A 15171-nucleotide genomic window follows, 5' to 3' on the forward strand; every position below is an offset into this window, starting at 1 on the left:
CACCAAGTGTTGGCATCCGTTTTATGTCTGTTTTACACATGTACTATTGGGATATTAACTTAAAACCACACAACTTATATGATTGGTACAGAAAATGTTAGCAATATGTATCCTGAAGTTATAACAAGCCGCATTTTACTTATATAGAAGAATCTGTATAGAAGTAGTAAGTTACTTTGGTTCTTAACGTCATCGTCGAAAGAAAAGTTATAAAGGTTTTCAAGAAATCTGTTCCAGGATTAACTCATGTTTTTATGTCACAATACATTTCATTGGGACATTCACTTTGAGATTTTGCAACGCAAACAGAATATGTATTGATATCCTTTAGACGATTACTCCAATAGATCTACAAAATCAAACCATGTATTCAATTGATTATTTATACCGCTCCTGCTTTCTGTTGAATTTCGAATTGTATTTCAGTATGCTATATCGATAGTTCCACTTCATCTTTTTTCACTTTGTGTGTTTCAGTTTGAAATGAACAAATATCAGTGTATTTGAAAGGCGTTTTCTTTGTATTGCTACTTACAGTTCGAAAACACTAGGAATATTGGTGTGAATGGATATGAAAAACCTGCATGAACGTTATACATCATTATAACACAAATTTCTACAATAACAAATAACAACAGATTATAAGTCACAAAGCTGCAATGTTTCCTGTATGTATAAATGCCTGACAATCACCAATTTATTAAGTGATAAATCTTCCATGTGGGTTGAAAGTTTCCAATAAAATAAGGTGAGATATATATAAATGAACAAATGTAACATACAAATTGAACAATATTTAATGTTGGGATAAAATATACACCTGTAATCAAATTATCGTAAGCGAAACAATATTCAAATATTCATGAAAAATCAACATAAATAATAGACCAATCTTCAGTTCTATGAATGATTTACGCCAGTTGACCCGTCATTGCACAAAGGGTCTTTACTGTTACGTGAAAGTCATCATGGTTTGTGCCTTCAACAGAGATAGTCACAGTTGATGACCAAACTCAGTAAAGACCGTTCTAAATTGCATTAATTGATCAATTCAACAACACCTACCGTTATCTTGATGATATTCTTACGTTAAAAAATCAAGAATTTTCTAAATATACTGCCGAAATTTACCCAAAGAAAATAAATCAAATGTAAACGGTAAAAAGTGTCCTTTCTTAGATTCAGATATTTCGGTTTTACACGGAAAACTTCACACTAAAATTACGATTTTTTTTCCCTATTGTTAATTTTCTTTTTTTGGATGATGATGTTCTTTTGGCACCATTTTATGGTGTTTATATTTCACGACTAGTTCGCTATGCCCGTGTCTGTTTTGAAGTGTTTGATTTTAACGAACGTAATCTCTATGTATTGCTGGTAAATTATTAAGCAAGGGATTTCATTACCACAAAATACTTTAAAGCTTTACTAAATTCTACAAACGATATTTAGATTTGGTTTTGAAGTTTGGTTGTACCTGTAGAAATTATTTCAAACGGGATAGCACATCCACGTCTACTCTGTGTTTTTGTTAGATGTATTTCTATTTGTATCCATCTGATGAGTTGCGCATTTTTCAACTGATTTTTATAGTTCGTTCAAATGTTGTACTGTTTCACCACTGTCCTAGGTTAGGGGAAGGGTTTGGATACCGCTTACATGTTTAACCCCGCCACATTCTGTATGTGTCTATAAAAAAGAAGATGTGGTATGGTTGCCAAAGAGACAACTCTCCACAAGAGACCAAATGACACAGAAATTAATAACTATAGGTCATTTTACGGACTTCTACCATGAGCAAAACCAATACCGCATAGTCAGCTATAAAAGGCCCCAAAATGACAATGCAAAACAATTCAAACGAGAAAACTAACGGCCTTATCTATGTACAAAAAAAAAATGAACGAAAAACAAATATGTAACACATATACAAACGACAACCACTGAATAACAGGTTCCTGACTTGGGACAGGCACATACATACAGAATGTGGCGGGGTTAGACAAGTTAGCGGGATCCCACCCCACCCCCTAACCTGGGACAGTGGTGTAACAATACAACGTAAGAACGACCTATAAAAATCAGTTGAAAAAGGCTTAACTCATCAGATGGATATAAATACAAATACTATAAATAGAAGTGAATGTCTGTCCCAAGTCAGGAGCCTGTAATGGAGTGGATGTCGTTTGTTGATGTGTAAGATATTAGTTTTTCGTTATTTTTTTGTAGACAAATTAGACCATTAGTTTTCTCATTTGAATTGTTTTACATTTGTCATTTCGGGGCCTTTTATTGCTGATACTGTGGTATTAGATTTGCTCATTGTTGAAGACCGTACGGTGACCTATACCGGTAGCTGTTCATTTCTGTGTCATTTTGTCTCTTGTGGATAGTTGTTTCATTAGAAATCATACCATGTCTTCTTTTTTATACATAAGGTATTAACTTTCACAAACACATTTTTATATTTTCTTTAACTTTTGTAACTTCTTTGTAAGTTAGCTTTTCATTTATTTATTCATTTATTCTTTCTACTGTTGCAACGGATTATCTGTGGCCATGAGTGTTGTTATTGAAGAATATAAAATCAAAGATGTTGTTTATCAATTACATTGTCTGTTTATTGCACCACCATATACATATGCGCTAGTTATTCCTAGTAGCAAATAAAACAACATATCCATTATGATACTTGTAGACAACACTAAACTCGATGCACTGTCGTTATGAGGTGTGTTTCTTAAGTGATGTAACCCAGAGAGATAAGGCATGATGTTAGATCATGTGAACTGATTTGTGTCTGTTATACTAACGGCGTATGACACTATTTCATATATATCGTCATTATACTTGACCTCAAACAGACCTGATTATTAATCATGACAAAAAGAACAGATAACATATATTTATAGACCCGATCAGCCAACCACTGAATTACAGGCTTCTATAGTGGGAACGTTACACACATAATATATTGCGGCATTCAATTCGTTTTGAAGCTTTTGATCCTTCTTTAACCGGGGACTATGTTTTTACAATACAAGAAAGAAAAATCTGTGAAATCATTTTTTATAAAATGTCCTGTACCAAGTCAGGAAAATGACAGTTTTTATCTTATAGTTCGTTTCTGTGTGTGTTGCATAGTCGTTTGGTTTTATGTGGCACTTATGTATTTCTGTTGATTCTTTGTTTTATATTTTATATTTGATGTGTTTCCCTCAGTTTAAGTTTTAGTTTGAAACCCGGATTTGTTTTCTTTCACTGGACTTCCGAACAGCGGTATACTACTTTTCCCTTTATTTATTCATACGTTAAAGACAAAATACTGATTTAAGAGAACTTAAAATTACAGGTTTTCCCCTTGATCAAATTTCCTTTTCGCTACCTCTTTTGGTATAACTGTATATTTTTCGCCACTTTTTATTTATTTACATTTCCCCATGATCAAATTTTCTTTTCGCCATCTTTTTCGGTAAATTTTCCTTCTTTCTTACAAACATAAATTCAGTTTGCAGCATTGTTGTGTTATCTTTTATCATGATTATTATTCTAAATATATATGTTTCATCTGCATTGTCATAAATTAACCCTCAATACTAACAAACATTTACTTCTTTCAAAGATACTATAGAATTGCAATATAAATGATTGAATCATGAAATCCTAATATTTGACATATAAGGACATGGGATTCATCTTCAAAAAGTTTATTGGATACGTACCTTCTTTTTCTAGGATCTAGAATAATGTCAGAGATTTTTTTTACTTCTGAACAATTGTCTAAATAGAAGCTGTTTTCTATTCAGGATCATCGCTAAAAGAAACAAAATGAGACGGCAGACTATGCTTTAAATCAGTGCGTCGCGAACTGTTGTGAAGTACCCATTTCAAATTTATTTACAATTATCATTATCAAAATTGAAGGATACTTTTGATCATTTTCATTTCCTTGGCCACAAATATGAACTCGTGTGTTACTTAACGTGAAGTATCCACTAAGATGACACATCACACTATTTAGCTACCAAATTTCATAAAAAAAGACAATCAACTGAAAATTTTATTTAAAAAAAAGAAAACCAACTAAAAATCCCGCTGCAAATGTTTGCACCTGTCCTAAGTCAGGAATCTGATGTACAGTAGTTGTCATTTGATTATGTTATTTATACGTGTTTCTCGTTTCTCGTTTTTTTATATAGATTAGACCGTTGGTTTTCCCGTTTGAATGGTTTTACACGTCTAGTAATTTTTGGGCCCTTTATAGCTTGTTGTTCGGTGTGAGTCAAGGCTATGTGTTGAAGGCCGTTCATTGACTTACAATGGTTTACTCTTACAAATTGTTATTTGGATGGAGAGTTGTCTCATTGGCACTCATACCACATCTTCCTATATCAATCAACATCTGTATTAATTAACCCGATGTTGCCGATAGCTATAACATGCATTCGGCTGATTATTGATTTTCTATCAAAGCTCGTTGAGTGTACGAGTTCAAGGTGAATTCCCGCTATTGTATGGTCAGCGAAAAATTAACAAGATTGACAAATTCGAACCGCTCAATTTCTTTCGCCAAAGTCTTATACCAATAAGGAATTTTAATCGCAACAATTTAAAGTCTTTCGCAGTGAATTTGTTCTTGGTCCCAGGAATCATACAATTCCGACTGTTTATCCCGTGTTTATCATTGTGCAACTGAAAACCATTAAGATCTTTCAACTGACTTTAGCACCGTACCTTCATATACTTTACCGTGTTTTCTGGTAGGTTTAATTGTCCGACCATAGTTGTTAAGGTTGTCACATTAGCACTCATACATCATCTTTTTATTTCAATGGAAACGAAAGTATGAACGCATGCATATATCGTGTATTCAAATACGACATGATGAACAGTCGAATAAAGTCCATCTTCTTAACATTGGCAACTTTTACATAATTGTCACTGTAATGTAACGTTGTGTTACAGAAAAACACTATTTATAAATACACTTCCGAAAATAAAGGATAACTCACTGGAACGTTTTACAAGTAGGTCAAAATGTAGATGATTTCTTTTTTTTTATAAGGAACGGACTGCAATAAATTTTGATACTCTGCAATATTCGTTCTCAAAATGGATTGTTTTGAATCTTTGCAAATTGGCTAAAATTCTAGGGTTTTTTGCCTGAAATCTAGGAGTTTTAACAACTTTATATCAATCTTAGAAAAAAAGGCAATTCTCAACATCCTTCAAATGCATCCTGCAATAAAAAAAAGAAATGAAAAATATACATACTAAAATTTTAGCATTCCTTTTTGTAAGTTATATTTTACATTTTAAATTATACAATTTACTAAATTTTTAGCCTACTGAAATTTTACATTCAAAACTCAGTGCTAAATTTTTAGCTTTCAAAGATTCTCATTTCAATGTTATTGGCTCGAGTTTTAATCGTTTGAGCAATTTGGACAAGAACAGTTATTACATGAACAAAAATACTAAATTTTTAGTAAAAAAAAATATTACATTTTACTCGAAAAATTGCAATTTGATTTTATTGTAATATAGTTAATTGTAAATTAAAAGCCTGGTACCTTTGAAAAGCACTTAAACGTACTGCATTTCCCACAAAATTCATAAATTGGCATCAACATGCTTAATAGTCTATCATCAAATTATACTAATCGACATTTTGTGGGATTTTATTGCTCTAATCTGTAGGTATGATGTGGTTTGAGAAGGTTTGGTATTCTTTTCGATATTTCACGTTTTTTGACACGGTATTGTCGATGTTTTCGCCAATTGAATTCTGAGTTTGCCTTGATGAACAGTCGAATAAAGTCCATCTTCTTAACATTGGCAACTTTTACACAATTGTCACTGTAATGTAACGTTGTGTTACAGAAAAACACTATTATATAAATACACTTCCGAAAATAAAGGATAACTCTCTGGAACGTTTTACAAGTAGGTCAAATGTAGATGATTTCTTTTTTTTTTATAAGGACGATTTTTCCAATTTCTTCTTTGCCAAATGCTATATTGACTGTAGTTCGCATGTAACGGGAAGTCAATAAAGATAGTGGAGAACTTTTGATTTTTTCAGAAAAATGCAAATGCAAAAGGGACTTTAACTCTGCTTCTCCTCTGATAGTTTTAATAGTATTCGTCAAACTTTAAACATTAATGTTAACTGCATTTTTTGAAGAGATACTAATTATGAACTTCCTTAAATGGTAATCGTCAATACAATCACTGATAATTTCATATATAACAAACCACGTAACGTTGTCAACGTGGTACATACTCAAGGAAATTTTGTAAGGAAACTCAAGAACGATTTCGCAATATTTCAAATAACTACGTTAAATTTCATGTAGTAAGTTACCAGAGTATTTTGAAGTTTTTCAAATTCTATAATTATTTGAACAAATTATATTAGAATAAATAATAAAAACTGTCTATTCATCAGTTTATTCATTTATAAAAGTAATAACACATTTTTTGCAATGATCACAGCTTATACGATTCTAGTTCCAGTCTACAACATAAAGCGTGTCTAGCAAAGGACTTGTTATATTTGATAAGGAAATGTGCCCTCCACAAACTTGTGAAATCATCTGAAAAAAGGAAAAGTTTTTAATTAAATTCAATAAAGATTAATAACATAACACGAATCATTAAACAAATTAATATTGAATTTATGATATAAAAGGGACGCATTGCTATAGAATAAAACTAAAAGAATGTTTAGATACTCCTTCTTCACTTTACTATCACCATCAAATAACACAAAGTTACAACAAATGATATAATGTAAAACATTTATAATAAACAAAAACACATTCGCATCACAATAACTGTGTTTGGCAAAACCCTTTGGATCGAAAATTATCTCAAAACTGTACTTTATTTGGCCTTTTGACGTTTTGAGTCGAGTATCAATGATGAGGCTTTTGTAGACTGACGAAACCCGAGTCTGGCTATCTACTTAGAATCATTGGATTGCCGACTGATTGGAGTGAATACAATATCTGTTTTTATTGATACTAAAGCACTTTATTTGCAGAAAAAAAAAACAATGTGTTTTATATTCAAGAGTAGATAGTTCGTTATATTTTTGATGCAGTGTCTCCTTTTTTTTGGAGATAAAAATGCGTCACTCAAAAGAGCAAGCGCATATGCAAGACACACTTGAAATATAACTTATAGTGGTTTATACACTATACCAAAAACTAGCCATGGAAAGCCTATGTTACTATGCAATTGGCTTCTATAGTGTTTTAAATAAGAAGATTTGCACAAAATCAATGACACTGTAAATACATAGTCCCTTTATCATCCGTTATGATACACAACTCCTATACACTCAAACAAACTGCATTTGAAAAGTGCAGCATATAAAGGAAACGTTAATGCTTTTATGGAAAACTCAGCCTTTGTATGTATATTTATACTGTTATTTAAGGAAATTTGGTATCTTAAATTCATATAGCTTTACTATTTATGGTAGGAAGACGACAGAGATCTTTAGAAATTCACAAAGAAATGTATGTTGTGTTAGTTACCTTAATACCAGTACTGCTACAGGACACCACAACACCAGCTTTACTTTGTAAATCACCATTGATCCACTGAGCGGCTGGTACATAATTCCCAATGGAAGGACAATTGTCTTTTATCTATATAGTTTTTAAAAAATGAACAACATGATAAAAAAGAATATGCTAACAAATTCATTACTGAGAGTATTGTTGTTAACATAGAATTCCGAGCGTTTATACTTTATAACTTACACCCTCTCTGTATAAAATATCTCAATTTATTCACACTCCTTATATAATAGTTTGTTTCTGTGTGAATTACAATTTTAGTGTCTTATATTTGATGCGTTTCCCCAGTTTAAGTTACCCGGAATCGTTTTTTTTCTCATTAAATTTATTGATTTCGAACAGCGGTATACTACTTTTGCTTTGTACTATACAAACGTTACACAGAATACAAAACACACAGTATAAACTACGAAAATTCGAACCATCTCAGCTATCCTGTTCATTTGTAAATAACCACATCCAAATAACATCTATCTCTACCCATTCCATACACACAATGTCAAAATACACGAAATAATGTTAACACTGTAATGCGTAAACAGATCTTACGAATGAATAACAACTGTCATATTCCTGACTTTGGCACAGTCACTTGAAATAAGTGAACAGTGATGCCCTATTCAAGTAAGAGATACATATACACTTTAAAAAGGGGAAGAAGATATGTTGCTATTGGGAAGTAAAATCGCATGCATATATTTATGCAAACACATTGTCGTGGGGCGTTTATCATAATCACGTAAACTTTTATTACAAAGCGATACATGTAAGACCTTACCTTTACCTATAATGATTTATTTTTATAAAATGTGACTTGAACGGAGGGTTATCTGTTAAACACATAAACAAACGACAACCACTGAATTAATGATTTATTTTTATAAAATGTGACTTGAACGGAGGGTTATCTGTTAAACACATAAACAAACGACAACCAATAAGTGAACAGTGATGCCCTATTCAAGTAAGAGATACATATACACTTGAAAAAGGGGAAGAAGATATGTTGCTATTGGGAATTAAAATCGCATGCATATATTTATGCAAACACATAGGTAGCTCGAACCAAAACTGTCTTAAGTGAGTTTCCCTTACATGCAAACTACAGACAATATAGAATAAGGCAACGAATAATTTGGAAAAGGTGTCCCATCTTTCGTAAAAAAAAGTAAAATCACAAAAATACTGAATGCCGAAGAAAATTCGAAACGGAAAGTCTTTAATCTCATTGCAAATTATCTTATAGGTAGCTCGAACAAAAACATATTTTTGTCATATGTTATCACAGCTTGCCAAAAAAATATAATTGACTGAATTGAATAATTGATTATTTTAACTGAGCGTTTCTTTTCGTATTATTATATTTTCGGAACTGATTGAATATCCTGATAAGTAATGTTCAACAATGGAACATTCAAAATATAGGGATATGTTATAGTAAGTATCAGATACTTTTTGTGTTAAAGGACAGACGTATGCAATATTTTTACAACCGTACGAAGAAAATGTCACTTACGTGAATCCCTTTTTTCCATTCGGATCGAGAAGGAGCTTTACAATGTTTCATTACGAGTGCATTGGCAGATTTACCGAAACACTCACGCGCAGCATTCATCATTACACTTTTTCCAGAAGCTAGGTCCATGAGAAGGTCTACTCTGTTACATACACGTTCTGAAATATTTAACAACATCATCCTGTTAAAATATTAAAAATGGATGATTGTTGTATGTTGAAATTCTTTGAATTTAACCAGAAATATTCGATTGTCCACATCATTGTACAGTGAAACCTGTCCAAACCGAACACCCACGGGACTTTGCGTTTTGTTCGGTTTTCACAGGTGTTCGGATTATAGAAGTAAACGGAAGTCGACACCAAAACAATTTTGGCATTTACCGACAAAGGATAAAAGGTGACACAACAGACGACAGTTTATTTTTGTGTTGATTTAGATGTAAATTTAAAAATAAAAGAAGATGAAGATAGACGTTTTGATACATTTTTGTTTATTAATCAAACGCCACTCCGACAATCACGCTCGTCGGGGAGCGAATTTGCGTTTTATAACTATTTTCTCATCCGTTAATTTACTGACCAATTCAGACTCGCAGTTACTGTCAAATGACGATTCCTTAGCTGAATCGGGAACGTCATTGTTCACACGAGTTCTCGGACTAAACTGATCACCCGCTGATTGATACTTCGAGACACAAAAACAGTGAAACAACAGCAGGAATCCAGTTTATTCTCGGACTTTATCATTGCTAAATAGCTAACGGAAGTCTTCGGGAGCATTCAAATCAAATATATAGGGCATCTAAAGGGAATCCAGCAATCGAAATCCATTTACCTTGCTGTGTTGCACGATTTCTTAATCCAGTGAAGGGCTTTAAAATTATTATTTAATTAAACAGTTTAGTTACAGAATGGCAGTTGCGATTTTGTGGCTGTAATTATTTGAGTAAGGTGCATTTAATTGATCTGAGGGAAAGTTCCTTTCTTGTCATTATCGGCGGTGGGGGTACAGCTGGTCAATTTTTTATCGTTTCTTTACAAAACAATCATTTTATACATTGACACAGACATGCTAATTAGTTTGTAATAACAACTCACATGTAAGTTCATAAAACCTCAAATACCCTTGGGGATACTCTGCCATCCTGTGTTTGTTTAATTAAATCATGCAAATCATTATAATATTTTATTGTTTTGATTGCTATCGATCGATATTGACAGGTAATTTTTAGATAAAAATTTACTAACGAGCCTTCAAAAGGCGTTCGGTATTCGGTGTTGACAGGGTTCGGTTATTTCAGGTTAGATTAACGTTAAATGATAGGGAAATTTTGTGGGACTTTGAAAATTGTTCGGTTAAAACTGAAATTCGGTTTTATCAGGGTTCGGTTTACCCAGTTTTCACTGTACTTAATATTGTGATTCTTTTTATTATCACTAAGCACAGTTTTATTTGAAAAATGTTTTCTTAGTGAATATGCTAACAAATTATTTTATAATCGTCTCAATAAACGCTATAAAAGACAGATGAATGCACAACTCGGCACCTTATGGCCAATTATGTAGAGTAAAAGGTTTTCATCTTTGACCTAATATATGTCTTCTTTAAAGAGTTGTTTTATTTTGCATTTGTTCGGTAAATTGCCCAGCTACACTGCTTCCGCAGACCGTTGCAATTTAAAAGTTTGATTAACAAGAATCAAGATAATATAAACATAATACTTATTTCAATTATATAAAGCTGAACAGAAACAACGAGGAGCAATTTGAGGATTCTTGTGGACTTTGTAAGCTGTTTTAGATTGAACGGGTATAAGTAACAATATATTGAGTTATATGGTTCGCTTCTGACCTCTAGAGGTTTAGTAAAATCCAAAGGGGGTGAGGCTGAAGGCCGAATATCTTATGGATATTATTCACCCTGTATTGTCTGTAGGGGGTTATTAGTGAATCGTATAACAAATATATAGCACGCGGGACTTATTCTGCTTTATTTTGTAGAAAATGAAACAATGAAACACAACAACATTAATAGATGACGTTTTCATTACCAAGACATGACGCCATGAACCGTTTATGCAATGTTTAGCCCCCTACGGATCAATTAGGGGTCTTCACGTGACAGCACTTAACAAATCATAACGTGATTATTTACCTGCAGTGCCATAATATGGGTCTGGGGAATATAGCTACAACTTTTTCTTATAACAACAAACATATTTTGGACAAAGTACAACGTAATCAAAGGTCTGATTGCAAACATATCAATCGCATACAACAATTTTAACATCGAACTCAGTTTACACTTCAGCATCACTTACTTATATTTAAGAACGATGGAAGACACAAATACATTTCTCGCTACATTGAAGACTTGTTGGTGACCTTCTGCTGTTGTTTTTTATTTTGGTCGGGTTGTTGTCTCTTTGACGCATTCCCCATTTCCATTCTCAATTTTATTGCAAACTAAGTAAAAGAAACCCGAATAAAAACAGTCGTAGTTTTTTTAAAGAGTGCAATAATATATATATATTTTTTTAGTCAACATTATCAGTATAAGCATGCCATCAGAACTGTGTGTTGTTATGGGCTGGTCCGTTGGACAACCAATACGCTTATGGGAGAGTACCATGAATACAGTTATGGTATCATTTCAAATGAAACAACTATCCATTTTTTTTTATAAATTATGTGATTTTAATAGTCTATTTGAATTGTTCAATTCGGTTGCAGTTCATATTTTATTTACTTTTTACTATTTTACAATGAACTTCATTAAAACCAAATCAAGCCGGATTTTTTGTTCTATATAGCTAGGTTCTTTGTGACAAGAACAGAGCAAGTGTCCTTTGTGCAGAATTGATATCGGTGACACTATTTAACTGAATGTGATAACTACTGGCAGATAAAGCACTGCTTATTGACAAGATATAAAAAAAAATTAAAGCTGTTATGAATAAAAAACAGAAATCCAAACTTCGAAAATTTTGCCAATTTGTAAGAATTATAAATGACAAACTGGATTGTCTCTCATGTTAAGCTGTCAGATGTGCTGCTCTTGATACGGTTATAATATGATCGTATTTTAAGCTTCCTTAAATGAACAACGCAATTCAATGTTGATTAATATGTTTTCTGTATACCTTTGTTCAACTTTGGTACCATTCACCTTAATAATAAAAAAGTCAATCTAAGTGGCAATAAACTTGTTCCCTTAATCCACTATAAATAAATATGTTTAAACTAACTTATATGATACAAGAATACAATGAAAAATGATATAAAAAAACTTTTATTGGTAAGGATACTTCAGAATAACTCTTTATATAAGAAAACTTCACTTATGATATATCTCCTCTATATAATCCACAGTACGATGATTTTACAAAAGAAATTCATTCAATGACACTGACTTTCAATATAAATGTCAGTTTGTCTCCTTTTCTAGATTTTTTTTATAGGATAATAGTTGAAGTCAAGTTTATGTTTATGCCGATTATATCTAGACTATATTTTGTTAATTTAAGGCCCCCCCCCCCAAGAAACATCTGTCTTTACATTTCTTTGATAAATACTATTTTATGTACCAAATAATCCCCTTAAGTTAAAATGTAAAATAAACACGAAAACAAATATCTTTATGTTTAAAATCGAAAACGTATTTTCATAATGTGACCCTCAGAAGTAAAACGTAATATAGATAAAATTATTTGGTGCCTATTATCTCACCAGTTGCGCTCATAATATTCGAAAGCTATTGCTGTATTAAAAGCCGCAAGATATAACGAGCTATAAAACCCAAAGCAACATGCAAAAGCTGAGTGTGCTGGTTTTTTTAAATGACAGCAATGTCAATCCAAGTTTATCTATTCTTAAGGGATTTGAAACTTTGTTTATAACTTCTAAATTTCTAAGCGAACAATTTTGCAAAAGGACATACACGTACTGGATCGTTTTCCGTGAGGTCCAGAAGGTAACAGTGCTGAAATTAGTGGAATTTGAATATAATATTAAATATTTTTTAGGTCATTATAGCGGAACATCAATAGAAAATTTTGTTATTATTCATATCGTTAATGGAACTTAAATTTCAAGTATATGGTAACTTTGGTAAATTCTCTGTTGACAAAACCCTAAATTATACGACAGACTAAGGATTTTCTTATCCCACGAATAGATTACTTTAGCCATATTTGGAACAATTTTTGGCATTTTGGTTCCTTAATGCTCTTCAACTCTTACTTGTTTGGTTTTATAAACAAATTTTGACCTGAGCCTCACTAACGAGTCTTATGTAGGAAACGAGAGTCTGGCGTATTAAATTATAATCCTGGTACATTTGATTACAATATGCATTTTGACCATACATGTCTCTTCACCAATGTATTCAAATGTCCCAAAACGTATTTAAAAAAGAAGATCTGACAAAGAAAAAATACAAAATGTATAGCAAAAGCTAAATGTAATGCTAAATTCGACATTTCAACTACAGTTGTATTACTGATTTAATATTTTTGTTTAAAAGGCACAGTTATAAAACTGATTGTTAGTGTTTTGATTGTACATACAAGATACCAATATGTTATTGGCTTCAATGAAATTTTAGGTCGTTATCAGTCGATTACTAGGCTATGGTGTACAGTGTTGAAATATAAACCGTAAGGTAATATCTCAGATTAGTTCGATGAATATGACTATGCCTCTGGTATCTTTTGTCCTCCTTTAAAACAGTGAATTAAGATTATGTCAAAAGACATTGTTTTATATTGACATTATCTTATTTTAATGAAGTATCCGATGCTGTCAGACTTTTGCTTATATCTGATTTTATCGAAAACCACATGTCAAATGATTTCTAGAATATTTGTCTAGAAAGGGAAATTGTTAGACAAATATTATACTATAACAAAGCTCTAACTTTCGTTCAAACATTTTCGAAAAGAATTGACAGTTTCCAATTCATTCATGAAAAAGTTACATTTTGATCAAAGTTTTAGAAATATAACTATTATTTGCAGGGGACTGATAATAGTATATTGCAAAACTATTGAGGTATACCATTCTTGTTGTCTTTAGTTGCTATCCATTCTTTTTATGTGTTTGAGTTTTTATATTTTGTCAGTTGATTAAAACTTGTCGTTTTAAATTCTCCTCGGAGGTTAGTTTTTTTGTGATTACTCTTTTACAATTGTTCCTAAAGTAGTAAATATGCTTCTATGGTTGTTTTCCAGTGTTATGTCTTTTATTAGTGTCCTGGTGGACGTTTGTAAATTCATTAGAGGTTTTTATTCTGTGATTTACATGTTGTAATGAACTATTATATTATTGGTTTCTGTGTGCTCTGTCCTTAGTGTTCTTACGTTTATTTGTACTGTATTACTGTCACGAAACTTTTCATTATAGCGATATTTCCATTATTGACATATAAGCGGGATGTTTTGGTAGACATTACATAAGGTACAATCGCCATTTTCTAAAAAGTCCTCAACCAAGTATGAAATATTGTAGTTGTTTTTTTGTTGTCGTTTCTTTTTGTTGTTTCAGTATTTTTTTTGGTTTTATAAACAAATTTTGACCTGAGCCTCACTAACGAGTCTTATGTAGGAAACGAGAGTCTGGCGTATTAAATTATAATCCTGGTACATTTGATTACAATATGCATTTTGACCATACATGTCTCTTCACCAATGTATTCAAATGTCCCAAAACGTATTTAAAAAAGAAGATCTGACAAAGAAAAAATACAAAATGTATAGCAAAAGCTAAATGTAATGCTAAATTCGACATTTCAACTACAGTTGTATTACTGATTTAATATTTTTGTTTAAAAGGCACAGTTATAAAACTGATTGTTAGTGTTTTGATTGTACATACAAGATACCAATATGTTATTGGCTTCAATGAAATTTTAGGTCGTTATCAGTCGATTACTAGGCTATGGTGTACAGTGTTGAAATATAAACCGTAAGGTAATATCTCAGATTAGTTCGATGAATATGACTATGCCTCTGGTATCTTTTGTCCTCCTTTAAAACAGTGAATTAAGATTATGTCAAAAGAC

This window comes from Mytilus trossulus, chromosome 12, assembly GCF_036588685.1.
Source record: "Mytilus trossulus isolate FHL-02 chromosome 12, PNRI_Mtr1.1.1.hap1, whole genome shotgun sequence".
NCBI classification, from domain to species: domain Eukaryota; kingdom Metazoa; phylum Mollusca; class Bivalvia; order Mytilida; family Mytilidae; genus Mytilus; species Mytilus trossulus.